This window comes from Camelus ferus, chromosome 4 (assembly GCF_009834535.1).
Source record: "Camelus ferus isolate YT-003-E chromosome 4, BCGSAC_Cfer_1.0, whole genome shotgun sequence".
Classification (NCBI taxonomy): domain Eukaryota; kingdom Metazoa; phylum Chordata; class Mammalia; order Artiodactyla; family Camelidae; genus Camelus; species Camelus ferus.
The window spans coordinates 41,825,061-41,852,144 of NC_045699.1; the positions used below are offsets into that span (position 1 = coordinate 41,825,061).

Consider the following 27,084-nt stretch of genomic DNA (forward strand, 5'->3'; position numbering starts at 1 on the left):
CTCACAGAGGTGCTGAGAGAATTAAATGAATGACATCACCACATTTGGCACAGGGTAAGTGCTCAATAAATATCACCTATTGGTAAATGGGGAAAAAAAAAAGCTTCATCACCCATAAAGTGTTATACAAATATTTCTATTGTATAGTTTATCTTAAACACCACCACGATTAGAGCCTGATCCTTGAGGCACACAATCTAGACCGCTCTGCAACCTGCCACGTGATGCTTATTTCTTGCCCTATTACTTTAAATTGAACCCTTTTCCAATAAACTGCATTATATAAACTTGTTCATAAGCAATAGTTTTGTGCATGGGGCGCTGTGTATCTTTCAAATATTTCCATAATACATACACACAATGTAATATAGGAACATAGATTTTTCTTTTAAAGAGCAAAGCTTCAGCAGTTTCTCCTGAATTTTATTCTGTCATTTGACTACATTATATTTCTGATGTTCAATTTGTGCTGAGTACATTACGGACTTCTCTAGGGAACAGAAAGAAAAATTTTTAAGTAAACATAAAATACTGTGATAAATCAAAACATGTGAATGAGATTTCTGTTAAAAGTGTTCCAGGCGGTTGTGAGACTTGAAATAAAGCTCTGTCTTTAACCTAATAAAGACCATTAACCCAAAAGCAACAACAAAATAATAAAAACTTAATTTTTATTGAAGTAATGCATAGGCTTATTTTAAAAGGTTAGTTGTTACATAAATACAAAGAGAATCTTGCTGTAAATTAATTGTAAAGAAACTTAAAAAGTTGTGAATTCTGTGCCATCTAATTGAAGCTAGCAATAAGAAGTGAAAATTAGTTGGAATCCATATATAATGGCTTATATCATAAACCAGCCATAGCATCTCTCATGCTGAAAAGGCAACCGTATTCTAAGTATCATGGACTATCACCTCTTTATTAGGTCTACGAGAGTCGGACCTTGCCTGGCCCACTCACAGCTGTATTCCCAGTAACTAGAACAATACTTGCTGTTGTAGGGCTCAATATATATTTTCTAAATGAATAAATGAATGAATAATTCATATAGACACTCAGTGATATAAGAAATTCCAGTCATCAATGTCCCAAATGTAAAGAACAGGTCACTAGGGAATGATAAGTGAATATACAAAAAAGTCCTGTGAGCTTGCAGGTTTGGCACAGGTCAAAGTGCAGTGGCACAGAGATCTAAAAATGTTAACTCAGCTAACTAACCAACTGTGTTTAGTAAGTCACATAACTAAGCCACTTACCTTCTCTGATTTCAGTTTTCTCACCCCTAAAATGAGTTGGGGAGGGGGACTAGCTGGAATTAATGACTTTGAGGGCTCTTCTAATTCTAAAATTCTCTGATGCTGTGAAATATGAGGCATCAGATTTACGTGTGCATTTACAACTTGAGATGAAAACAGAGAAACCTATAGCTAAATCGCTATCAAAATTGGCAATGTGGTAGAGACTTCTGGGTCCCCAAACTTGTTCTCCCCTTCTTCCTGGGAAAAAGTTTAGGCTGCATTTCCCATCCTCCTCTGCAGTGTGGGGTGGCCACATGTCCAAGTTCTAGGAATGGAAGGTGAGGAAATGGTGTGTACCACTTTGAAGCATGGCTTAGGAAACCTTCTATGTGTGCCCCTCCAAACCCTTCCCCTGCCTGCTGTCTGGAATGGTGACACCCCCACCCCCTAGAGTAGCCTGAGAAGCCATGTGTTGAACATAGTAGAGTCACCATCAGTCTGATCTCTGGATAACTTGGTGGAGAACACCTACTCCCTCTCTCACCACGAAGTGTTGGGAGACCAGTCTCCATGGGTCTCCCATGTGTCTGTGTGTCCTGTGAGCAGAGGCACTGGCTGCCTTTGTTGCAGGCTATCTTTTCAAAGATGTTAATATGGTGAACAGCCTTGGAAGACAGAGACAGTGTCTCCCTTAGAAACAAAGTGCAGGTCTCTTTATTGTTCAGTATAATCAAGGTAATACCTCCCTGTGGGGCAAGGGGCAGTTTTGCTTGCAGCTCACTATGAAACATCCACGTTCGTAGGCTTAAGGATTCTTATCTTTGACTCAAACCCACTCTACATGCAGTGTTCACATCATGCCTGTAGGACATGGGGAACACGGAGAAATGACACAAACATGAAGTTCACCCTGCTTTCTGTGGCATGAGTAATCAAGTCATTTGTCTCTGGCCCAGAAGTTTTGTGTCTTCTGCCCGCTTCCAGGAAACTGTAGTAGGCTAACTTGTGAGCTTGTGAGTAGGGTAAGATCTCAGACATTCACAGTTCTTGATACCCACCCACCTTAGAAAAACCCTGGACTCTTATGTAAGCAAACCATTACATTTGTGATCTGTTTTTTGGAGCCTTAACCAATACAGTGGCAGTCACTTTCCTAGTGAAAAATCAGTAAGAAATTAGAATAAATTACCTTATCTTTACTCAAATAAGATGATGAAAATAAAGGATATGAGTCTTTTAGATGATGGATTGAATTGGATAAATATTTTCAAAATGTGTTCGAATATACACTAGTCCTATTAGATATCCTGGTGAAAATAATGTTCTGTACTTAAATATGTTTCCAATACACTCACAGTTTACACTTTATTCCCCATCCTTCCCTTGAGAGTCACAATGCACATTAGTTTATTAAAGACTCTGAGAAATCCTGTAGTAAAGAAAATTATTTGCATTATTTAACCAGTGGTATTTCCTAAATTTTTTCAGCATAACCTCTATTGACATTCTAGGAGATGAGTGTTCCATGGAAAACACAGAGGGGAAGGCAGGGCTAGATCATTTCTGAAATCCCTTTATACATCTATGATTCAAATCTCTGAACATAAGAAACATATTTTTTCACTTATTAGACAAATGTGAGTACACCTGGTGCTTCTTCAACTTTGAGGTACACCAGGGAATCTTGTTAAAAGGCAGATTCGGATTCAGAAGGTCTGTGTAGGACCTGAGAGTCTGGATTTCTAACAAGTTCCCAGGTGATCTCAATGTCACTGGTCCACAGACCAGTCTTTGACTAGCAAGGATCTAACAACACAGGATCTAAAAAGTAATAGTCATACTTATGATGATTGTTTGAAGACATTTAAGACAAATTGGCAGACAAGGCTGTATTACTGCAAATAAATTTCTACTATCTATTTAAAGAAAAATGGTCCACACTTGTGGCTTCATATTAGTCAACTTGGGGGTGACTTCATAATTTCTCAAAATTGCCTGATGAATTTAGGGGCATATTTATTGACTAGTCAAAAATGTACCAGTGTGGGGTTCTGCATCCATGTAGCCTATTCCCAAGTTAGAATTTTGAACACAAACTCAGGACCTTCAGTAAAGATACTGACAGATAGTTTGTGATTCAGCCCAGGAGAAGGGATTAATCTGGCCAGATTTTTGTCTATGTGCTCTGGTTTAGAGATGACTAAAATTTCCTCCCCAGAAAAAAATTGTTTTCCTTTCTTTTGTTTTTTCCTAGCTCAGATTCAAACATTGTTGACCTATGTTTCAAGAATCATCTTCCTCACTTTGCTTTAACATCTCTAGAGCAGAATTATTTCAACAAAATATCAAGGCAAGGCATGTGAGATCAGGTAGAAAGGTTATCAGGAGATGAGCTCACAGGAGCATAAAAACTTAACCATCAGTGAAGTTACTTCCAACAATGAACATGAGAGAAAGTTTGTCATGTGCTAATTAAGGAATTTGATATGTGAGAATTTGTTTCCAATTATGAGATCTGAGTCCAATAATGAATTCTTTGAACCTGTTTCCAAAGTAACATATTTGGTTCTATGATAAAATTCCATCCCAATCTCTAAGTAAAAATAATTTGCAACCTTCATGATAATGAGAGGAAAAATGTCAAAGAAGGTACACTGCATGCTCTCAATGGAAAAAATAATTTTAAGAAAACATTTAAAATTGTAAGAATCTGTGGAAAATTCATGATATAATATTACATGAAACCAGAATAAAAGAAAGTACATTTTTCCTATACGTAGACAATAAGAAAATGAAAGCAGTTTAGTATGTGGGGTGATAAAATCATAAGTGAATTTTTATTTCATTTTGATTAGTTAATATTGGATTTCCACTATTAGTAGACATCATGTGATTTAAAATAAGTTTATTAAGACTGCTCTTGCTGATGGGTTTGGAGAAACACTACTAGTTATGTTAATGGGACTTGGAAAAACACTGTATTTGTTTTAATTTTTTTAACATGTTTGAGTGGGAGAAATACTGATTAATCAGAACTTTCTGTCAATGTAATGTCTAAGACTAAGCTATACATAGGGAATAGATTAGAAATTCAGCAGAAAGTAGATGGTACCCCCAAAGTGAACAGCTGAGGAGTTTAATAGACTATTTACAAAGGTGCAGTCAGGGTTTGAGGAAACCAACAAGGTTTAGGGCAGTTCCTTGGCGGGTAGCAAGTAGGAAACTGTTGTCACCTTTGGGCCTGAAGGACCAAGAATGCAGTAGTCACTGGGGTCAGGTTGGGTGGCTGAATGGAAAGGGCCAGTGAATGAGGGAGGCAGCTAAAGCACAATCCTGATCCTGGTAGGGGGACTTCAAGGAATAGATCCCCCAACCTCCCATTCCTCCCGTGCTCTCATTTCCTGCTAATGCATCTGAATCATAGATCTCAATCGAAGCAAAAGGACACGGGAGCTGGTTGGTGCAGGCAGGTCAGCTTCCCAGGCCCAGAACAAGAAGGGTGGAGCATGGATCTGGAGAGATAAGTGGAGAAGCTGAACAGCAGGGCAGGAACAGAACCTGTACATTTACACACAGGTTCACACGAGCACTCATGCTAAGTGCTTCAGGCTAATGCTTATGAAGCAAACATGGCTAAAGGCACTTCTGAAGACCTGGAGCATTGCATAAACATGTTTACTTCTCCTTATGCGCAAGAGTGCCCATGCTGTGTTTGCTTGGCTGAAATAAAATGTTCTAAGACACCCTGCACTTCCCTTAGCATTAACAGCAGGAGCTAATGGATCTTAAAATAAGAAAGATCTTACTCAGACCTTTGTTTAAAATCTCTCCTGATTATTTCCTTATAGCAGATTACGTATATGTATACACAAAAATACATTATATGAAGTTAATAAATCATCCTTTGCCCTCCTTGAGACTCTCTTGACTTCTAAATTTCCCCTCAAATACTTTTTAATTTTTTTGGCTAGAAGTATAAATGAATGATGATGGTGATGATGATGATAGCGATCACTTACTGAATGCCCCATCACCTACAGGGTAGGTACTATTATTGTCTCTATTTACCATTGTATGGATGAAGAACTGAGGCTAAAAGAAGTTTATTAACTTCAAGTCACATGACCAGAAATAAATGACTAGGGTTTATGGGGGAAGCATCAGACTACAGAACCCAAAACACTCTATTGACTCTCTCTCTCTGGGAACAGTGCATTATATATTTTTTTAATATTGAAAAAGATGACTGATGTTCTTTAAAACTTTTGCTTGAAAGCTAATCACATAAAATGCAAGACTGCCAAAGACGGAGGCAGAACAAGAGAAAAGAAATGAGACACAGGGTGAACTAAGGGAAAATGTCAGATGAAGAAGGTTCTAAACTGATCTCAGTCTACGTGCAGGTGCCTACCATTCACGAATGTTTTCTGTTCTGTGCCTTTCCATCTAAACTGGCATATTTGTCTTCCCCTTTCCTAAATGATTGCTGTGAACACTTGCTAGATGAGTTTGATCATTTTGTTGAATCTATATTAAAGTTCTACAAAGCTTTAATAGAATGGTTTCGCTGTAGGCTTTAAATTTATCCCATGTCAGCTTGTTCAGTGAAATTCCAAGAAATGTGATGGAATTGTGTAACATGCATATGGCCCCATTGCCTCTGTCAGCAAAAACCAGCTTTGCCAACATGTTAAGCTGCTTTTGTAAAATATGCTGATTAACCAAACCAAATATGGATAGCCAAGGGTTATCCATATAACTTCATAGACTTCAATGCTCAAAATGTTAAAACAGTATATAAAGAAATAATCATTCTCACTCTGCTTTAGAATATCAAGGATAATAGACAATTATAGATTATTGAGGCTTGATATTTCTCCAACTCTGGACTACTTGGCCCATTTCTCTATTTATCAGATGATAGCCCAGAAAAAAGATATAAAAATGGAACCATTCAGTAAGCCGATTTAATGACTTGTTAACAGCTTTGACAAAAAGGTTGGTGATGAAATTAAAATATTTATGTAACATGACACAAGGAGGTTGAGAGTGGGATTCAATTATCCATGATATCCATTAGCATAGAAGGCTGAGCAGTTACTGTACATTTCCTAAAGCTTGGACTGCCCCATCGCTTAAGCCATATTTAGCAGAAGAGATGAGAAAGAATTCATTGGCTCCAAACTGATCTGATTTGCCTCGTGGCTGAGTGCCAGTCTGCACTGATGCAGATGTGTGAACCGTAGGCTGTCGAGGACAGTTCTGTTATATCCTTTGTTTCTGCCACACACTAGAGGAGACTTTCTCTGCGCCAGGTCTGCTCTTCTGAAACAGCTGCCTGTAGTGGACATTTGTTGCTTTTGCCTCACGGTATCTATTCTCTCTTCCCCAGGTTACAGCACTTCACATTTCCTTTGGGAAGTTACTCCACACTCAGTCTCCGATCATGTGGTTTGCGGTGATCACATGACCCACATTTAGACTACCTCAGTACTCAAGTACCTCCACTAAAAAAAATTAAGTAGATAAATAAACCTAATTACCTCCCCCCGAAACAAACGAAACAAAACAAGAACAACACAAACAAAAAATAAATTAAATAGACTACCTCAGTACTGAATTTCCTTAGCCACGTGGATTCATTCAAAGGTGGGCTCATAAACTGGGCCTGCCCTAGCATCAAAATTCCACCCCCCGGGCATATTGGTTGGTTTGAAGAGATGGGCAGAAACCCAAGTTAATCCAATCACAGTTAATTCAGTCTTGAGAAGGTGCACACTCCCCCACCCCCCAAAAGTCTTTTCTACTAGGATGACTAGCACTAACAATGATACAATCTTAGAGCTACAGGGCACCTGTATGGAGTTCAGGAATGAAGCCCATAGACATAATGCAGAAAAAGTGGAGAATCTGACACCTGGTAATGTTTGAGCCCCTAGATCAAAAACATGCCTAAAGATATAAGTATTGGGCTTTCAATGATATTAGTTAATTGATCCTTCTTTTTGCTTAAGTTAGTTTAAATTGTGGTTTTTGTTACATGCAACATGAGGGTTCTAAATATCTCCTAACTATATTTAGTCTCACCTTCTAGTTCTTCTAGAAACATCCCACTGTTGATCTCCCTTTTGATCTAGCACTCCTCTGTTAAAGAGCGTTTAACACTGAATCTTCATGCTTAGCCCACCAGGCACAATCTGGTCTCAGCCTTACCTTGACTGGCTCAGGCATGTGGCTTGGCAGCACGAGGACATTTGGGAATAAGAACAAAGAGGATTTGATGGAAAGGGGTCAGGGGGCCACAGCCTGCTTGAGAGAGGATAGTTGTGGTGTCTGGGAACTGTGCCCTGTGGCCATGTCTATAATCAGGAGTAAAATAAACAGGGATGATTGGACACATAACACAAATATTTCAGAGACATCATTCTGGGAAGTCACCAAAAGGAGTAGCAGCCACACTGCAGCTCAAGGGCTAGGTTAGTTTCCCTCGGTCCATTGGTCCTGCCTGGCTGCAGCAGGCGATGAGCCACGTGGTCGGCCACCAGAGCTCACTGCAGACAGTGACCACGCTAAGTCTCACCTGGCAGGGGAACAGAGGCCACTACCAAATGCACTAACTATGTTGATTTTCACTCAAGAAGTCAGATGGTCCTGAGCCCGCCCCACGAGTCCTTTAGTAGTAGCTTCGGCTGGAGAAAAGAGAGGCTGGGAAAAAGGGAGGCTGCCAACAGGTGCAGTCCGCCTTCCAGCCCTGGGGTGGAGTTGTGTGCATTGGCTTGGAGAGCAACTCAGACCTGGGCTTAAGTCCCAGATCCACCACCAGCCAGAGGTATAACCTTAAGCAAGTGTTTAAATTGTCTATGCCTCAGCCTTCTCATCTACCAAATAGTTCTTCCCTCAGAAGGTAGCTGTGAGGATTCACGGAGAAAGATGTATAAAATGCTTCACCCAGAGAAATACTCAGTAAATGCTCTCTCTCATTATACTCCTACACTGCAGATAAGCCGGATGTACCATTCCTTGTACATAGCTGGTGTGCCCTATCTGTACATGTTCCATTTTCTTCACTTATGTTTCCGTACTGAAATTCTACCCATCCATTAAAATTTAATTCAAGAGTCATCGCTTTCACAAAGGCTTCCTTCCAACTAGATGGAATCTTTCCTTTGGCTCTAGCTCTTTGTAAGAGATAGAAACTTCCTTCATAAGGGCAGGGGTTCTTCATGCTGCCTGCATATTAGAACCACTTGGAAATCTATTAAAAATATTGATGCCTGGGCCCTTATCCCAGAAATTCTGATTTAATTGGTCTGAGGTGAGGCTCAAGCATCAATATGTTTAAAAAGCTCCCTCGGTGATTCTAATGTGCAGCCAAGATTTAGAACTGAGGTTTGAATGAGTATGTTCATAAATAATGTTTATCAACGAATTCAAGCTCAGATATTAATGGCTTAAAGTTTTAATAGACTAACCTTTAGAAGACTTGCATTTTTATTAAAAGCAATGCAATACTATGCCCCAAGAATACAAAAGTAAATAATATTTTTTTAAAATGTTTAACCTAAAGGAAGGAATCATAATTTAACTAAAGAGGTGCATAAGAGCTGTGAGCATAGAATATGATATATGAGTAGTATCCTAGAAATATAGCTCAAGTATTTTGGAGCATGAAGGGGAAAAGCCCCCTCATTTGGAAGTGGCAGAGAAAGGAGAGGAAAAGGAGCTTCAAAATGTAGGTGACATTGGGCTGAGTGTTGAAAGGTGAAAACAGGTTTGCAAGGTCAAGGGTGGGAAGGCTTTCCAGGCTATATAAGTAGGTGTCAAAGTCCACGGCTCATTCCAATTCATACTCCTTCCTAAGCCAAAAAGTGAATTGCTAATAGAGAAAATGGCAACTCTAGCTGCCTAAGTCTTATTTGTGAGAGGATGAGAAGATGTCTAGGTACAGGAGGACTGTGTCCCAAATTACACCTAGACTACTTTGGTTACAGTGGACCAGCTCCAACTTGAGCTATTTTTCTAAAAAGAGAGAAAGAGTTGCCAACCCATAGGAAGGATGAGTGTGACAGCGTTCTGGGATAACTGGACCAGGAACTGGAATTCCCCCACAACTCTATTATCCTTCTTTTCTCTCTGCTTCCCTCTGAGTGTCAGTTTCTTTGTTGCAGGCTTGCAGGCTTGCTTGGTCCCTTCTGCCATGACTGACATCAATTCCAGGATTCACAAGTTTTCAGCTCTCCCACCTGTGCAAGCATTTTGAATAGCCTGAATTTGGCCTTGTCTACAACCAGACAAAGCACTAAGGCAAGATATGGGGTTCTCTGATTAACTGAGGTGGGTCAGGTGCCCATCTCTGTCTGATCACTATGGCCAAGGAAGCAGAATCAATATGAAGATGTCAGATTCCTTTTAAGTAAGGCCAGTGGTTAAAATGCACATTTCTTAAAAGACAGGAGATGAGTGCTGCTTGTGAAAGAATAGAAGAGTGCTGGGCAGATCTTAGAGATAAATCTCTACCACTGTCCATCTCTTGGCCACCTGGATCTCTCACACACTTTCTCCCTCCTATTTCAATTATTTCCCCAAAGTCTTCATGGTTGACCAATTACAAAAATGGCTCCAATTCCCCTCTACCTATGCCCTTTGCAATATGACTTTGCAACAACTTCCATTAAGAGGTAGAGTTTATTTCCCTATCCTTTGGATAGGGAAATGTGACTATGGCCAACTGAATAGGGTAGAAGTGACAGTGGGCTAGTTCTGAGCCTAGACTTGAAAAGTTCCCGTGTGCTTCTGATCTTCTATTAGAACCCTGCCACCAACATGAGAACAAGCCCAGGATAGTCTGATGGAGGATAAGAGACTCTGGAGGCAGAGCCAGATCATTCTAGATGAGGCCATCTTAGAGCAGAGAGCCCCCCACCAGCCCACAACCTGAGCCGTGGACACATAAGTAAGCTCAGCCAAGATCAGTTGCGCCTAGCCAAGGCTGAAGAACCGCCCAAATAACCCACAACCTCAGGAGCTAAATACATGGTTGTTGTTTTAAGCCACTGGATTTTGTGGTTGCATGTTAACAGAATTTTTGTGGAAACAGATAACCAATATAGCCATAAGTTTACCAATGCAATAATCCCACATATAAACAAATATTCAGCTCACCTCAATGCAAATAGCTGAATGTCCAATATCGCAGAGTGATGTCTGTTCCTGTCTGCCAGGTGTAGATGTGACTTTTAAGATATTAATATTTAATGGAGTCAGAAAATTAGGATAATGCCAATCAAAACTCACCACTTAGAAATGAGGGATAGAGAAGCCATGTGTAGGGGCAAATGCTGCCTAGCAATGAGCCTTCCTATTGATCTGTGCCCAGAATGCTCTGATTTCCTTTGAAAGTTGCCCTCAGGCATTGGATATGTCTGGCCATGGCAGGAGGGTGATTCCAGCATGCCCCATCCACACAAACGCACAAAAATGTCCTGCTGGTCAGGGATAATAAGATAAATGATGACTTTAGTAGGTATCATTGGCATCTATGTGTTGAATCACTTCCCTGGCAGTATATTGAGTTCTTTAATTGGCCAATCTGGTGGCTCAGGTCCTGCCAGCTGGGTGATTTTCCTCCTCCATTTCCATCAGCAGCAACTCCAAGAAAAGGGAGACAGGCTTTGGGAAGTTTAAACACCTCCACCGTCTAGCTCACCGCCAATGAGTGCTGACCTAGAGGCCTAAGGATTTCCTTTGGGCTTAAGTGATCTCTGGCTCCTGCGTCCAGATTTGAGATTTCTCCAGCAACATCATAACTGCCTAGTCACCAGCACCAGAAATATAGCCCAGCTTGACATTTGAACTAAACATCATTTCCATTTTTTTCTCCCAGCCTCTATCTGTCTGGGCCTTAGTTTAAAGAATTAGATCTCTGCCTCTGTCCTGTGGTTGGAAGGGTGGGTGGAGAAAGGAGGGAAAACAAATCTCTCCCCTATGCTCAGCTAATGCTTGGGAGGGGCCTGGGAGATAAGATTTCCTAATTCCTCTGGGTTTTCCCCAGTATGTCATTTTAGCTTGGGCTGAGAAATAGATTTTTGCAATTTGCCAGTGCATGGATACCAGCCCTTCAGCAGGATAGGACCACTGCTGAAGGACAGAAAGGATCTCTTAATAAACCCATTTCTCTCTCCTGCTGGTTCACCGTCAACATGGGCCAAGCATGTCTTTCTCCTGTAGCACTGTACTGAGTGCCCTAAGAGGCAGTCCCACAATCATGACATTTTTCTACCACATCTGCCAAAACTTTAGTCTTGATGGAGATGGGGCTTGAATTCCAAGAGACCACAGCCAGAGTTGAACCAATAGCTTCAAATCTATTTAACAGCCTAGGATTTAAACCACATACTTGGAAGACTTTTCCAGAGGAAGAAGGGTGCTCTTCCCAGAACTTCAACATTCTGGGCAAACAAAAGAAAGCCTTGACTACTACAACTCCATATTGAATGCTGCTCCCCTAGGGTTGCCAAAAATGATTGATTGGTAGGGACTGCTTTCAGTACTGAATTGAGAGGAATCCTCAGGCCAAGTCTGGACACTGAGGCAGAATGCCATGATTAATTAGTTATGTCTGGGAAGGTCAAGAGACAGGCAAGTAACAAGACATATGTCATGTTCTGCCACTCTTGTTCTACACCAGTTAAGTGTAAGATCAGGTCTGCTATGTTGCTTTGTCTTTACAAGATAAGAATTTGAGAATTTGATAAACATTTGAGATAGATAAAATCTGAGAAGCATCTAACATGATAAATAATCACCTTAACTTCCAAATAGAATATCTTCACTTTTTGAAAAACTAGGTTCATTTGTGTATATATAAACAACACTGTCAATAGGAGATTTTGTTTGCACTCCAAACATGCTAATGTCATCCCCAACTGAAACTGTCACATACTTAAGGTTACACATCTCTTTTTTTTTTTTTTAAGAAAGTCAGATAATAACTGAACATCTTACATTCTATAAAATAATGTCATGTTTTTAAGGCGCAGATATAATACCTGCTCTGATCGCACCTCAGTATTATGATGATCAGACATACTCTGAAAACCTTAAAACACTGTATGAACCAGTGATACTCAATGTGCATTATGTTTACCATCGTGCACTTTTAAATTTTGACTACCTAGCATTGACCCTTCCTTCCAGAGTGTTCCAGTCTCCTTTAGGGGTAGCCCTTAGGTACTGTGAGTGTAGCCTCAGCAGGAGAGGGATTCTGGTACTCCCCATCCACACAAAATTGGGCAACAGTGGAGGCACCAGTCATTCTGAAATTGCCAACGTGCAGGCATATGAGGAAGCTCAGCAGAATCCGATGCTTGCCCCAAGATCCTGGCTCTAGAATACGGGCAGAAGTCAGCAGCAGCAGTAGATGTGGTCACAGCCTTTGTGGAAGCTGTGATAGAGGCCCTGGCCTGATTCTGACTTGACCATTCTTGGGGGTGACCATGGCTGTGGTGCCTGATGCCCAGCCTTCCTCCTTGTCTTCTGTCCATTTTTCAAGTCACAGTTTCCAGTCTCCCAATTAAACTGTCAATATCTAATATCTTCTATGAACTCTCTCCCCATTTTATTTTACATTTTAATGTATGTATGGTGGTAATTTCTACTGCAAAAAGGAGCCATGAGGGATGCAATACTTGATAGGAGGAATAATGCGGACCTCAGACATGTGTCAGTGTCTCATTTGTTGAGCCTGAAATGGAGCAAGTACTCAATAAATAAGTGTTAAATAAACGAAAGTAGGGGATCCAATTGACCTCTGATCTCTGTACTCTAATCAGCCACATGCTGATCCCAATGCAGTTCCAGACAGCAGGTTGGACAGAGATCAAGGCAGGAAGAACCCTGCCGGCAGCATCTGTGCTCTTTGATGAGGGGGGTGAATCTTTCTCACAAACCAGCATCCTGAAATCTCGCACTTACTCCTCTTTCAGCACCCCCGCTGCCATGGAAGTTAGAAAATCATGCATCCCTCCTGGGGCTGGATCCTCTGTTGCCACAAATAGATATGGGGTTCTGTCCATAAGGAAGAAATGGGTGACTAGATACTGGGTAGGCAGCTAACGAAGTCTGCCAGAAAAAAAAAATCAATACCAATCCTGGCCCACTGAGAGTTAGAAACTATGGGAATCTGGACCACTAAGGAAATGGGAAACCTTCCTAATGAACATGAACCCTTGTCTCCATGGTCCACCCTCCTGGCTCCAGGCCAAGCAAGATGTTCCTGCCAAGGATATGCTAAGTCTGAAGATGGGGCCCTACTTTCAGATACAAACATGTAAGCTCTGGCTGGAGAGGAGGACCTATTTCTTCAGAGAAACCAGAATGACTCTGGTTGACTAAGGTTTCATAAGCCTAGAGATTTCCACCTGTTGGCAGAGATGGCCCTGAACTGCTCAGAATGAAAGGCTCCAATCTGTGATGTGTTTTCCATGATAGCTATTCTGGCCAAGTGTTCTTTGTGCTGCCAACGGTCCTGCTGAATCCTTTCTGATGGTCTTAAAGGGCTGCAGAATCCTGTCCCTTCAGGACAGATGGTCCTGGAGACCCCACTAACCCAGCAATGACCCTTGCCACTCTGACCTCTCCCAGAGTTCCCTGCCTCAGACCACAAGAACTAAACAGTCCCATACTATGCTCTGCGGAGGCCCCAAACACTGGGCCCAGGGAGCGGCTAATTGGTTTTTCACTAGCCTAAGATAATTCAGACATTTAAATATTGATGTTCATTTCTGGGCAGCTATAAACAGAAAAGGGCGGGGAAGAGCATGTTTAACTGCTTCCTCTCATTCGGTCTCACTGTGATAATGGTCTGTAGCCGATAAGTCCACCTTTCCAAAGAGGGGACTCATTTGCATTAAAAGGGATGTTCAATGTGCTCTGTCTCCTGACAGAATGGTCCATCACTTGGTGTCTACTCTGTTCACCCAGCATCTCCCATATATCGAGGAGTCCTGGGCAGGAGGAAGAATAAAACAGATTATATTCAGCACTCGAGGAAGCATTTCCCAGTAGCCAGTGAGCGTCTACTGAGGATGGAGAAATCCTGATAACTGAACTCCAGATTAACAGTGGGAGCCCCTGCCTTCCTCTCCTTGAAGCATAGTGATGACGGAGGACATAGGTGGCGACTTAAGATGCCAGGGGTAGATCACTGTGCTGACACAGCCAAAAAGGAGCCATGGTACCTTTTCTACCCTCCTCCCAATCCTGCTTATCTCCTCCAGTAAAAGTTATTCTGTACAAGTCTTTTTATCAGGCCCTCAAAACTACTTGACCGTATGTCCCTAACATCTGCTCATCCTTTTTTCTTGTATATTTTGTATTATTTCTTGAGAGTGCCCCTCAACAAGCAAACGATAATTTATTCCAATGCTGAGATTTCAGTTTTCATGTGGATTTGACTGTTAACATTAAAGGCTGGGAATCCACCCATAGGATCTGCTTCTTTTTTAACCAGGATCAAGGAATACTATCAAGTTGTAGAAACAATGTTAATAACAACAGTATCCTTTGGTTCACTGAAAGCACCATTAATACTACAATATAGGTCATAGAATCACAATTTGCTAATTTATGCATAATTGAAAGATGGTCTCTCTCTCTCTCACAGACCCTTATGCTAATAGGGACCTTATGTTATATTTACGTAGATTCTCAAATTATCACTATGCTGATGCTAGACTTCTTGAGGGTAGTATCTTCATTATTCTAGGGTCCTAGAGTCACATATTCACTTAGAGTACAAATCAGATGTTGATAGAAAGCACAGTTTCTTTCACTTTTCTATTAATTGATACCTTTTCTAAATTCCCAGCTGGGCAGCAAGGTAAAAAGAAAAAAATAAATTTATTTTAACAACCCAGAAAATTTCATCCTCTTCATTAATTTCACACTTTCTCTACCTAAATGCTCAGTCTATTTTGGAAGAAATGTTCCATCATTCAGACTTCTGCTTTCTCTCCCAGTTTTCCCAGGAATGGCCTCTGGGTAGGATGTGGGAAGAGGTGGGGCTTTTGTGGCTTTGTGGTGCTAGTGAGGTGATGGGGTTCTCAGGTCAGCAGAGTCTACCTTGGATCCCTGTGAGGTCTGCTGCCAAGAAACTGGCCTGGGCTGCCCAGGAACTAAAGACCACAGAGGGTGAGTGGCTCTCCTTCCAGGAGGTTCTGCTGGGAACTGATTCTGGTGCCTGGGGCTAGTGTGACTAATGGTCAGCTTTCTCGTTCATCTTGATCTGGAGCTGGTCATTTCCCTGGTGACTTGGTCCCACGTTGCCCTGGCTGGTGTGGAGGACTCCCAGTGGAATCCGGCCAGGTCAGTCTGTCTGGAAGTCCTCAGGTGCTGCCCCAGCACAGTGACCACCTTCCTTCTAGAAAGTTCCTGCCAGACTCCCCTTTAACTTTTCAGACTCTCCTTGGTTCTCCTGGGTCTCATTCAGGCCACAGAGAAGCATCAGTTCAGGAGGTCTGCCTTTGGCCTCATTTGAGGGCATCTGTGAGTTTACTTTGCCAAGTTCATTCTTGGTCACTGAGGGTGGGCTACAGGGCTCTGTCCTCATGGAGCCCCAAGTAGAAAGGAGGAGAGAAGCCCCTCTCTTCACCTTTTCCCTCAACTTAGCACATTTTACTGAATCTAAGATACTGATACCACTGATTTTAAGATATACTACTGTTCTAGATATTGCTAAAAAAGACAATAAGTGCCTAGAAAGATCCACATACACATCCCGATGCATTGATTTCAGAGACGTGAAAGTGTGAAAATATGTGTACGTGCAATGAGCAAATGAAGTATGTGTGTAACATACGTTCCTGTCCAGAAAACGGCAGTCCAAGAAGGTGGAGACGCAGGCCTGATCACTAACCTTCCTCTCTCACCTCCTCCTCTCCACAGTCCCACTACAGCGAGAGGAATACGCTGTGGGCTTTTTGTTTCTTGTCATTGCATCCTAGGAAGCTTCACCACCTAGTTTCCCCTCACCATGGAAACTCATCTATTCAGCTATGCCTAGCTCTTGATGAGACGAGAAACAATGCATTTCATTTTATTTTTTAATATATTTTTTATGGAGGTGGGTAATTAGGTTTATTTATTTATTTATTTGAATGGAGGTACAGGGGATTGAACCCAGGACTTTGTGCATGCTAAGCAAGTGCTCTACCACTGAGCTATACCCTTCCCCACAATGAATTTGGAAGATCCTTTCTGTTTTGACAAAGCTTGGCTTTCCAGACTGTATTGACTTGTGACCAAAATCCTTCCTTTGGATATCAGAAATTGAATCTTAGCTTTTTTTTTTTCTTTTTGAACCATTTCTATAAAAATCCTAAACTTCCAGGAAGTATGTTTTTGGATACCTCTGGCAGAATGGAGAAAAATCCCAGTTTCAGAAAACACAGAACAAAAAAACAAACAAAATCAAGCAGATCAAAATACTGCTCCCAAGAAACAATGAGCAAAATTGAATATGCAGTAAATTCTAGCAGAAACACAAAGAATGAAGATGTTTTACTCGTTCCCACAGCCACTCCTTGTGAGTATCTCTGAAGGCAGGATTTGTAACATTGACTTTCTTGGCAATTTCCCACCAAAACCCTAAATTAGATCTTCAATTTTCAAGGGGCCCACTGTGGATGTTGACTTAGTAGTTGACCTCTTTGCCATTTCCAAATTGATAACATCTTCCCCACCAAAAATAACCCTGGAGCCCTGCACACTTCTGTATTTCTTTGTGTTGCAGTCTTTGGATGAGGAGTGAATATTTGCTTCTTTTTGCTATTCTAGTATTCGTATCTCATAGACAGAAAAGAGGTTACACAAGAAAATGGTTATTATTATCTTATATAAATGTGACTTTTTTTTTTTTTTTTTTTTTTTTACTATTATTGGAACAGGCCAAAAGAGAAATTCCAGAGGCAAGACCTGTTGCAATGGAGGGGTTCTGTGCTGTTACTGAAGCTTTTTCTTCCTGGCTTTCTTGAAAAAGAAACTTTATTAAGATGGCTGGTGAGGTAACAGGAGTGGTTTCTCTGGCCAGGTCTTAGCTGGCTGTATAAGGAACAACTGTCTCTAAAGGCCCTTCTCCTGGCTAACCTGTCCCAAGACACTGACAAAGATCTAAATACAAATGTAAAGTAATTGGCAGGTCAACAGTTGATAGCACTAGAAGACTACAAAAGAGATCATAATATGATTGCATTATAATCTTATAAATAGGTAGCAGAAAGTGAAAAACTTACGTGGATTTTTTTTCCTTCATATATTTCTTCATCAAAATCTCATGAATTATTTCTCCTTTTTTTCAGTTGTAGTGTTGTAATCACATAACTGTCATTTAAAATACGCTTTGAGTCAATTAAGCATTCAAGTAAAGTATGATTTAAGGGAAAACATCATATTTCTTTAAATAAGCATTTTGAAGTGTGATTTTTGCCATATGTGGGGCAAAACCGTGTGAGTGTGTAGCATTAAATCTCCAGTACACTTGACTTTAATATGGAAGTAATCAAAAGCCAAAGTGAGTGAACGTCTCTGAAATTCTCATTTTAGAAGTTTCTTCTGGATACTACTGGTAAGGTAAGCTATGATCAATTTTGCAAACTGATCTTTAAGCTCCGAAAATGAATGAAATGTTTTCAGTTAAAAGATTTTCGCTTATATTGGAGGGATTACTAGAGGTAGAACTTTTTTTTTTTAGTGTGTAACAAACTGTTAATGGCTTTCTCTAGCTGCAGGTATGATCCAGTATCTCCTCATCAGTTTTCTCTTCTGTTTGCAATAACTCCTGTGGCTTTACTCTGAGTAGCATTCTCCACCAGCAGGTTAATAGCATGCAACAAATAAAAAGGGCCAATGAATCTGTTTGTTACAGTCTACTTACTAAAGCTGTGGCTACAATACTCCAGTGCTGAAGTCAGTGAAAAGGCATCATCCAAATACAATCCAAGGAAAATGCAAGCTGATACAGCACAAAGATGCTTTGTTCGAGAATGGCAGAAATTTCCAGCAACTATCTGGAAAAAAAAAAAATGCAGGATGGGAGGGAATGTAATCAAATAACAAAACAAACCCAAACTAAAAGAGAATCTTTATAAACCAGCACAAGGACACTTTGTTTTTAAGTGCACACAATGAATTTTAAAGATCTTTGTTCGGAAGGGAAATAAAGTATTATGAAGGGCTGACACATTTGATGGATGGATGGTTTCTGAAAAACCACATTATCAATTACTTTTTCCTTGTTTGGCTCCAGTCCAGTAATTTTTATTTGAACAAGCCACATGCTAGCATGGTTTTGATTGCAGGAAGTGACTGGTTGTTGTTAAAGGCTACTATTTCACCGATGGGCTTATCTCTTCCTCCCCCTCCCCGTTCTGATGGGACTCCAATATGAAAGGCACAGCTTCACTTGTTATAAACAGAGTCAGGGATTGTTTGATAGACCCACCCGTGTTTTGCTTTCAGCCTTCCGTGGTACAACCCGGACAATGTATTCATCAGCACTTCAGAAAACAAACACTTGAATTTGGCTTGTTTCTGTCTTTGACTTTGATATGAAATTTTGATTTTTGTGGCATTCAAAGCTCTCGTAAATCTAAGTTTGTTAACAAAAAACAGTTTTGAATATGCTATATATACATATATATAATTTTTTACATTAGACAACTATCTCAAGCAGACCCTTGCTGAGAGAAAAGAATGTTAATGAAACAGTTAACCTAAAATGTGTCACAGATCTCCTCAAACAATTCGATGCCTTGTTCTTGCTTCACATATTTTTCATCTAATCAAAACAAGTCCATTAGAACATTGCTTATTGGTCTAAACCTAAGAAATATAGCTCATTAAACTATATTATTAGGTATTATCAATTTTCCTCTGTAATTAGAGAAAGAATGCGGGGCAGTCATCAGTGGGCAGGAAATTACCTATGAAATCAACTGTTGATACTCATGGTGTGTGTGTGTGTGTGTGTGTGTGTGTGTGTGAGAGAGAGTATCCGCTATTCATGATAACTTCCTTTATGATTAGATGTTTTTGAATGTTACCATGCCTGAAACTTAAAATATTTCTAAATTCCCAGGGAAGTATGTTGACAATAGCTTCTGGATAGTTACTTGAGTATGGTTCCTAGTTCTGTATTTTAAACATTGATTGTAGTGATTATTTCCTTTGGTGAGAATAAAAAATAAAAAGATGGGCTTAGAGACTGGGTCATTTGATTATTCATCAGAACATGAAAACAATTTGAATGAATTAGGATTTAATCTTGTTCAATGGAGGAAATATAAATTTAGCAACCATTTGCTGATTCACTGGTTCATATCAAAATACTCCTAAACAAGATCCCAGAGCATAGCGAGATTTATAAAATGTATTATTAACCACAACTTACTCCCTGAAAACAAAATTGAAGAAAACAAAAGCTATTTTATATCAGAATTATGTATCTAAATGTTGTACTCCTTTCTGACCTAGAAAAGGATGGTTTGGAAACAGCAAAAAACAAAAACGAAAACCCTTCTAGAGAAACAGTCCTGGGTTTGAGTCTTTATTCTGTGATTTGCAGGTTGGGTGGATTTATGCAAGTTAGGGAACCTGTCCAATAGTTCTTGGGCTCACTTTTAAAATGAAGATGAGATGGAGATTAAGGCATTATATTGGGTCATTTAGATGACAGTGTCTGGCACACTCAGTAAATGTTAGCTACCAATGTAACCTAGCTGTGAAATAAATACAGGTCCTTCCTAGGCTATAACAGAAGGCCATGAGGCAAGACTCATAATAGAAATTAGAGGCTTTCTAGCATCCTAAATCTGGACACTCCAAATGTTAAAAACAAAATTACACAGCCCTTTTTATCACTATTTAAATTTCCAGTTGAATTGACTAGTTAGTACTTTATTTGGCAATTCCTCCTCCCTTAGCTATGACTTTTTATATATTTGGTTTTAATAATTAGTAAAGTTCTAGTTGTGCATGCAGCAGCTTTACAGATAATAAAAATTTAATTAAACTTACTTTGATGCAACTTTGATTATAAATTTTCCTAAGCATTGCGTAAATAATTCAAAAATGTATGTGACTAACATGCTTCATTCAACAAAAAGCGAATCTTCAAAAGCTAAGTGTCAACCATGGTTGTCTGTGTTAAGCTATTGTAAACATTCTGTCCTAGACTAGAAAATATATAGTTAGAATACTTTTGCCAGTGTAGTTTTTACTATCTAGGATTTTTACAGCTTAGAGTAGATTTCTGAATCTGACTAATTTTTATAACACGATGACTCATATGTTTACTGTTTTGAGAGCAGGTTGTGAGAGAACATTGATGGCTACATAGCAATCTAAATGTTATAAAAATGTGTCTAAATGCAATTTGCAATAAATATTTGACAATTCTTTATTTTACATTTTCAATATCTTATCAAAATATACATGACAATTACTATCATAATAAATCATTTTCTACATGATTAATTTAATATCTTAAAATTTTCAAAGAATATGAAATCCTCCAAGGACTTAAAAACAAACGTTTCCTTTAGAGAAAGCTTAAGCACCAAATTTCTTAAGTTCATAAAGGAAAAAGAGTCTATGCTGCTGTTTAAATTCTTGATGAACATCATTCTTGGAGATTATAAAATTATTTCCAGCATGGCTTTCCTTTTAAAATTCTTAATTTCTGTTTAGATAAATTTTTAAAGTGCCTCGGTTTGGATTACAAACTGAGAGTGGAGAATGGGTGAGCAAAAATTTGTCAGATTCAGAAATCAACCCTAAGCTACAAAGACACCTCACAGAAGTAATTGTACTGGGGGAAGGTATGCCAGTCATTCCATTGGCAACTTTCTTGTGAAATCAGGGGAGATGAGGAAGGACTAGACTGCTAGACTGAACAATGGCTGGGTGGTGTCTACGACTGAGCAGTTTAAGGGGCAGCTCTAGTGGAGTGGGAAGAAGTGGAATCTGAAAGCTCAGGTTTGATTCCCAAGTCGCTTGTTTCCTAGCCGTATAATCTTCAAGAGGCCATTGGTTTCCCTGAGCATCAGTTTCCTCATCTGTAAAATGGGATTTTAATACACATGCATCCTATCTCAGGCTGCCTTTACATACTACAGGATGTAATTATATGTGAGTGCTGTATAAACCCTCGTGGTCCATACAGAGATAAAGTATCTAATGGTCTCTCTTGTGGGCATATTTAATAAAAATCTATAATGAAATCATTCAAATCTTGTTCTATATAAAACCAAGCAGTGAAGGTGGGGGCAGGGATAGAGTGTCTCCATGAGTGAAAATATCCCAGAATATAATTTTTTCTTAAAGTCGTAGTGCACTGGACTAGATATTACACTGTGAATGATGGCTCATTCATGCTATTTTACAAGGATTTCTATTAAAGGAAGTCATATGATTTACCAGAACTGTTTCAGGCTACATAATGTTGAAGACAAGTCCTGAACTGAATTACAGCAGTGGGAGCCCGCATACTACCATTAAGATTATAGACCCTTAACAGTCTTGCTCACTTTATAAGACAACTGATCAATTTTCAACAGAATGTGTCTGCTTCCACTTCCCCCAAATAATATTCATTCCAAAAGTGCATTTCTTTGGAAGAAGGAAAGAAAAAGTGATCAAGCTTAGCAGATGCTGCTGAATCCAAATCCACTCTTGCTACATGACCAATGCAAGTCCCAAATTATAAAACAAAACACTTTCCAAGCTGCAAGTGTTTGCATGTAGCATGGAAGGGTTTAGGGATCATACCTCCTTTATGGATGAGACACCATACGGATGAAATTAGAAAGGTTAAAAAGAGTAGGCCAAGTTAACCAGATCATGGTTGATTGTGAATTTTCACAGTTCCAGGGAAAACAGCACTGTACTTTCACAATTTTCTTGTACAAAGCAGTATGGTATTCAGTTACACTTTCGTACACCTACCCCATTCCCATGCCACCCATTTTCAGAAAGTAAATACAGTTTTTCTCCTTTAATATCTACCCTGCAGGCTGCTGTGATCGTTAGCACGAGTGAGAGCCTGTGTGAAGGGATGGCAGGAGCAGCTGAATAGGTGTGAACCCTGCTGCTGTGGAAAGTAAAAGGACTTCAGATTAAGCACCGTTCATCTCTCTTGAACTGCACTTATCAAGCCTTCCAAGACTCTGAGGTTGGGGGCTGATGGGAGGAAGGGAGCCAGGTTTGCTTCCCGTGAAGCCTTGCGAATCCCTGGGTTCAGTTTTTGCCCAGTGGCAGCTGCAACACAGTCATCTTCTTCATTCACCCTCCACCCTTATTTTAGCAACAGAACATCAGCTGGAAAAGGAGTAAACCATGCAGGTGGGTTGGGGAGATGCTTAAATTGTACACTTTAATTGAATACCCACTTATGGAACTCAGGTTTTATACAGGTATGAAAGGAGGTAGGAGTCAGAAGTTCTGAACTGGGCTTCAGGGCTTACAAGCTGTAAAACCTTGGGCAAATAACTTCTTTCTGAGCCTCAGCTGATTAATCTTTAAAGTGGGGATAATAATACCTTGTTTGCTTAAAGGCAGGGGAATGGAGCAGAAAAAAAAAATCTCTTAAAGGTCTTTTCTAGGGTCAAGGAAAGTAAAGACAGCATGAGTTTTTTCTCAAGTAAGAGGGTCATTTTTAAGAGTGTACTTCTTAAATACTATTTGCTTTATTAGTTTGGAGTATAAATAAATTCACTACTTCTTTGAAATGTTCAGACCATTAATAGTTCAGACTAGCTAGAAATGCAGGATCTCTCTCAGACACTCAGGACTATTGCTGAGATAAGGATGACAATTAAAGACAGGATGCTACTTATTATCCTCACACACTCAGCCATTTATCCCAAAGCATCCCATTAGTGCCAGGATGAGTAAGCTGAAAGGGGATTCCTATCTTCAACCAGTTCTTTCAGAATGAGAGACTCATACTCTCTGCCTGTGGGACCTGGGTCATCTCCTCCGAGAAGTCTTCCATGACCTCCCATCTAAACTAGTTATACCACTCCAGTCACTCCTATGCCCCCCCATCCCGCTTTATTTCTCTTCATACCATGTACCATCACCCTCACATTGTGCTGCTACTTGTTCGACTGTTTGTCTGCCTCCCCTGATCAGAATGTAAGCCCCAGCAAGGAAGACACTTTGCTTATGTTGTTTACTGTACCAGTCTGAGTCCAGTTAGGAGGAAAAGCACACGGTAATTTGAACAAGGAAAGTTCAGTATAAAGAATTATTAACTATGAGAGGAAACGGGAGTAAAGAGGGATTGGTGAGAAAGAGGTAAAGAGAACCCTAAAGAACATAAAACAGCAGATACAAGGGGCAGCCATTACCCTTAGGGCTGAGATACAGGACTCAAGAAAGAGCCTCCCCAAGACCCACACACACCCTACGATTGAAATCAAGACCTTGCTCCAGAGGGCACAGCTGGAGCTGATGGACCCTGCAGGAAATCTGCCTTCTGAAACTTGCCAGAAACCCACATTCCCGACCTACTGGAAATCCATCCACTAAGATGCCGGGGAAAGCTGTTCAGAAAGATGTCTTATTAGGGGCACTCAACTCCAAAACCACTTAAGGAGGGCCCTGGAGGAAGCTGCTGGGTGCTGGGTGCTACTGATTGCCACCTGTGCCGTGGGAACCTCCTGGGCTTGCACACCAGAACCAGAAACCTTACCTTCTGTAATGTCTCTCCAGCACCTTCTATTGACAAAGCTTTGGTACCAGGGGCAAAACCAACTATTTAAAAGGCCCAGATCCATTTTCACAGAGCAGGCAAAGAGGATGGATGCATTTGGAGCTGAGAGGCAGTAAATAAAATATAGCCAGTTACTGCTAAATTCCCTTATCCTGGCACATATTAGGTGTTCAATAAATATTTGATGGAGGAATAAAATTATTTACAGCGTATAACCTAAGTGAAAGCAATATGCTTGTTTTGCATATCACTTTGTGATTGAAACTTCCAGGCTTAGCTTCCAACCTGAATGCTGTTCCAGAGCCCTCTTCTCCCACCAACTGTGAGACAGGGATAGGACAAGCCCTCAAGTGACTTCACAGCCTGGCTCAACAGTTCCGGGGGAACTGCAATGAGAGAAGCACAAACAGACAGCAGAGGAAACAAAAGCAGCCGTGAGCCCCACTCACTTTCTGCGTTGGGGCCCAGGCAGGGCTGTGGGTTGCTTTACTCGGCATCCTCCTGAGACATCCCTGTGAATTATGTAGATCTGCCCCATGGTCAGAATGTGAAACATATCCAAGTGCTGTATTTTAAAACTGTACCAAATTTAAAAAGATAAAGAAACACCCTGATTTCTCCAGGCACTCTTCTGTTGACACAAATTGTCAAGAGAGATTAGGAGAACGGGCCCTATAGCAAGTATTTGATATTTCTTAACAGAGCATAGTTTCTCCTTTGTCCATTGACCCTTTCAATAGCTCTTCAAGTTCTATTTTTAGGATTCTTATTCCCTGTCCTGGGAAATAACTGCATGGAATTTTCATAAATATGGCCCAAATGATGCAGAAGCTTTCTATATTGACACAACATGGTGTTCACTCATTAATACCATCAACAAATATTTACTGAGCACCAACTATGTGTCAGACATCATTCCAGGCATTCGGAGCAAGTTTGTGAACACAACCAGGTCCCTGTTCTCATGGAACTTGCTAACATTCTGGCTAGAATGGGTAACATAGAACTTCCTACAGAGGCACTATGGGTAATTTAACAAACTACTGAAAAGCTCCAGTGGGAGCAAATAGCCAACCCTAGGATAAAACACGGTTGTTGCTGGTGTTCTTAGATTCACTGTCTTACTGTAGAAATTGCATAACTCAGGTCTTCTAATTTTTGGTTCTTGGGAATGTTTCAAAACAGTGCAGTCCAATGGAAATATGTGAGCCACATAAAGTAACTTAAAATTTTCTAGCCTCTGGGTTAAAAAAGTAAAAAGAAACAGCAAAATTAATTTTAGTAATATATTTTGTTTAACCAATTACATTCAAAATGTTATAATTTCCACATGTAATCATTACAAATTATTGAGCTATTTCACTTTCTTTTTTTTCTACTCACTCTTCAAAGTCAGTGTGTATGCGTACCTACAGCACATCGCATTTTGGACTGGCCACAATTTCAAGTAACAAAAAGCCATGTGTGTCTGGGTACTGGACAGAGGAAGTTCAGAAAGCTGCCAATGGCGTCCTCCATTCTCTTATTTTGCGGATGGAGGGGAAGATATTTGCTGAAATGAAACATTCTGTGAACTCTAGTTCCAGGGTTTTAGTCAAAAAATTAAAGGGAGGTGAGACCACCATAGCCTTCCTTTGCACCAGTCCTCCAAAGTGCCCAACACAGAGAGAAGCCCATAGAATGTTCTAGAACGAAGGGATATTATTAAGAACGGTGAGCCATTTCCGCCAACGTCTCGAGGTAAAGTAGGCAAAGGACACTCATAAATACTAATCCAAAACCCAGACCATTAAGTTAGCCAACCTTCGCACTTGCCTTTTTCTGAATTCTTTCCCGCCCCCAAAGGTTAGAAGCAGAAAGTTGCGAGCCGCGCAGCTTCCCTTTAAACCCGGAAACTGCCCCCAGCCTCTCCCCTTTTTCCTTCCAAGTCCCTCCCCTAACTTTGCCCCGGACTGCCCCGACCTTTCCAGCCCTTGTCCCCGCGGTGGCAGACCTGCCATCTCTCGTGGCCGGGCGGCCCCCTGCCCGTTTCAACCGCGACAAACTTGACTTGCTCCTCCAAGGAGCGGGAATATGAGAGGCAGTCTTCGTCCCACTGATCGGAGGAGGGAGTATTTCGCGGCGCGCAGCAGCGTTTTCTTCCCAGTGCAGGGGGCTGGTCCTCAGTTTACACTATCGTGAGGAACTACTGACAGTCTGCGGAGTGCGGGTGGCAGCCTCCACAAAGTTTCTTTGGGAATCGGGCGACCCCTGCCCCTAGGCCTCCAGCCACGCCCTGAGACTCCACGGTTACGCCCCTGCGACCCCGGGTCAGAGCGTCCCGGGTAGCTTCCTTGCAGAATTGCTTGGGGGGAGGGGCAGCACGGCTTCGGGGTTAAACGGCAATCACAGCCCCCTCGGGGTTCGGAGAGACGCCCTCCCCACCTGCGTCCCCCGCCCCGGTCAGCGCCTCGCAGCTCAGTCTCCAGCTCTAAATAAGAACAGGGGCCCAAATCTGCGTTCACATGGAAAATTATGCCGGCTCCAGCGGCGCGTAAAATTGATGTGAACCGAACGAAGTGGGATCGGCGTGATCCTCCCTCTCTTGTCTCAACAGGGGTTTCGGAGCGTTACACAAGGCCGAGCTTGTCTCTTTAAGGAGACATTGGACCCTAATTAGTCCACATTCCTGGCGCGGCCCGGAGCTAGGGGCCGAGGGTGTTTGGGTTGAAGGGGGGCGGGTGGGAGGGCGAGACTCGGAAGATCTTCTGACTAGCCTCTAGTCTCACCGTCCCCTCCACCCTCTTTATTTTGCCGCCACCACCGCCACCAACACCCAGTTCTGAAGATGCAGCCAGGGCAGCAGCAACAGCAGCAACAGCCACCACTTCTCCCAGGCCCACGTTACTTTGATTGACAGCCGAACAAATGTTTCCCCGGTTCGAACGCTCGCGCTAAGGAACGTCAGCCAAGGCGAAGCTCCGCCTTGGGCGGGCCATCTCCACCCCGCCTCCGCTAACCCCATCCCGTTCCATTCATTGGTCTGAGCCGCGGACGACGCCCGGCCCCCACGTGGGTTCCAGCCCGACCGGCTCC

The 27,084-nt window shown here is 41.2% G+C and overlaps 1 long non-coding RNA gene across 1 annotated transcript; it reads right to left on the reverse strand.

Moving 5' to 3' along the window:
- Positions 1–26,373, reverse strand: LOC116663179. Its single transcript, XR_004319303.1, has 3 exons — positions 26,003–26,373; positions 18,169–18,301; positions 1–76 (listed from the first exon to the last, which is right to left on the reverse strand). It is a non-coding gene; the product is annotated as an uncharacterized LOC116663179 (long non-coding RNA).
- Between the last annotated feature and the right edge of the window lie 711 nt (positions 26,374–27,084).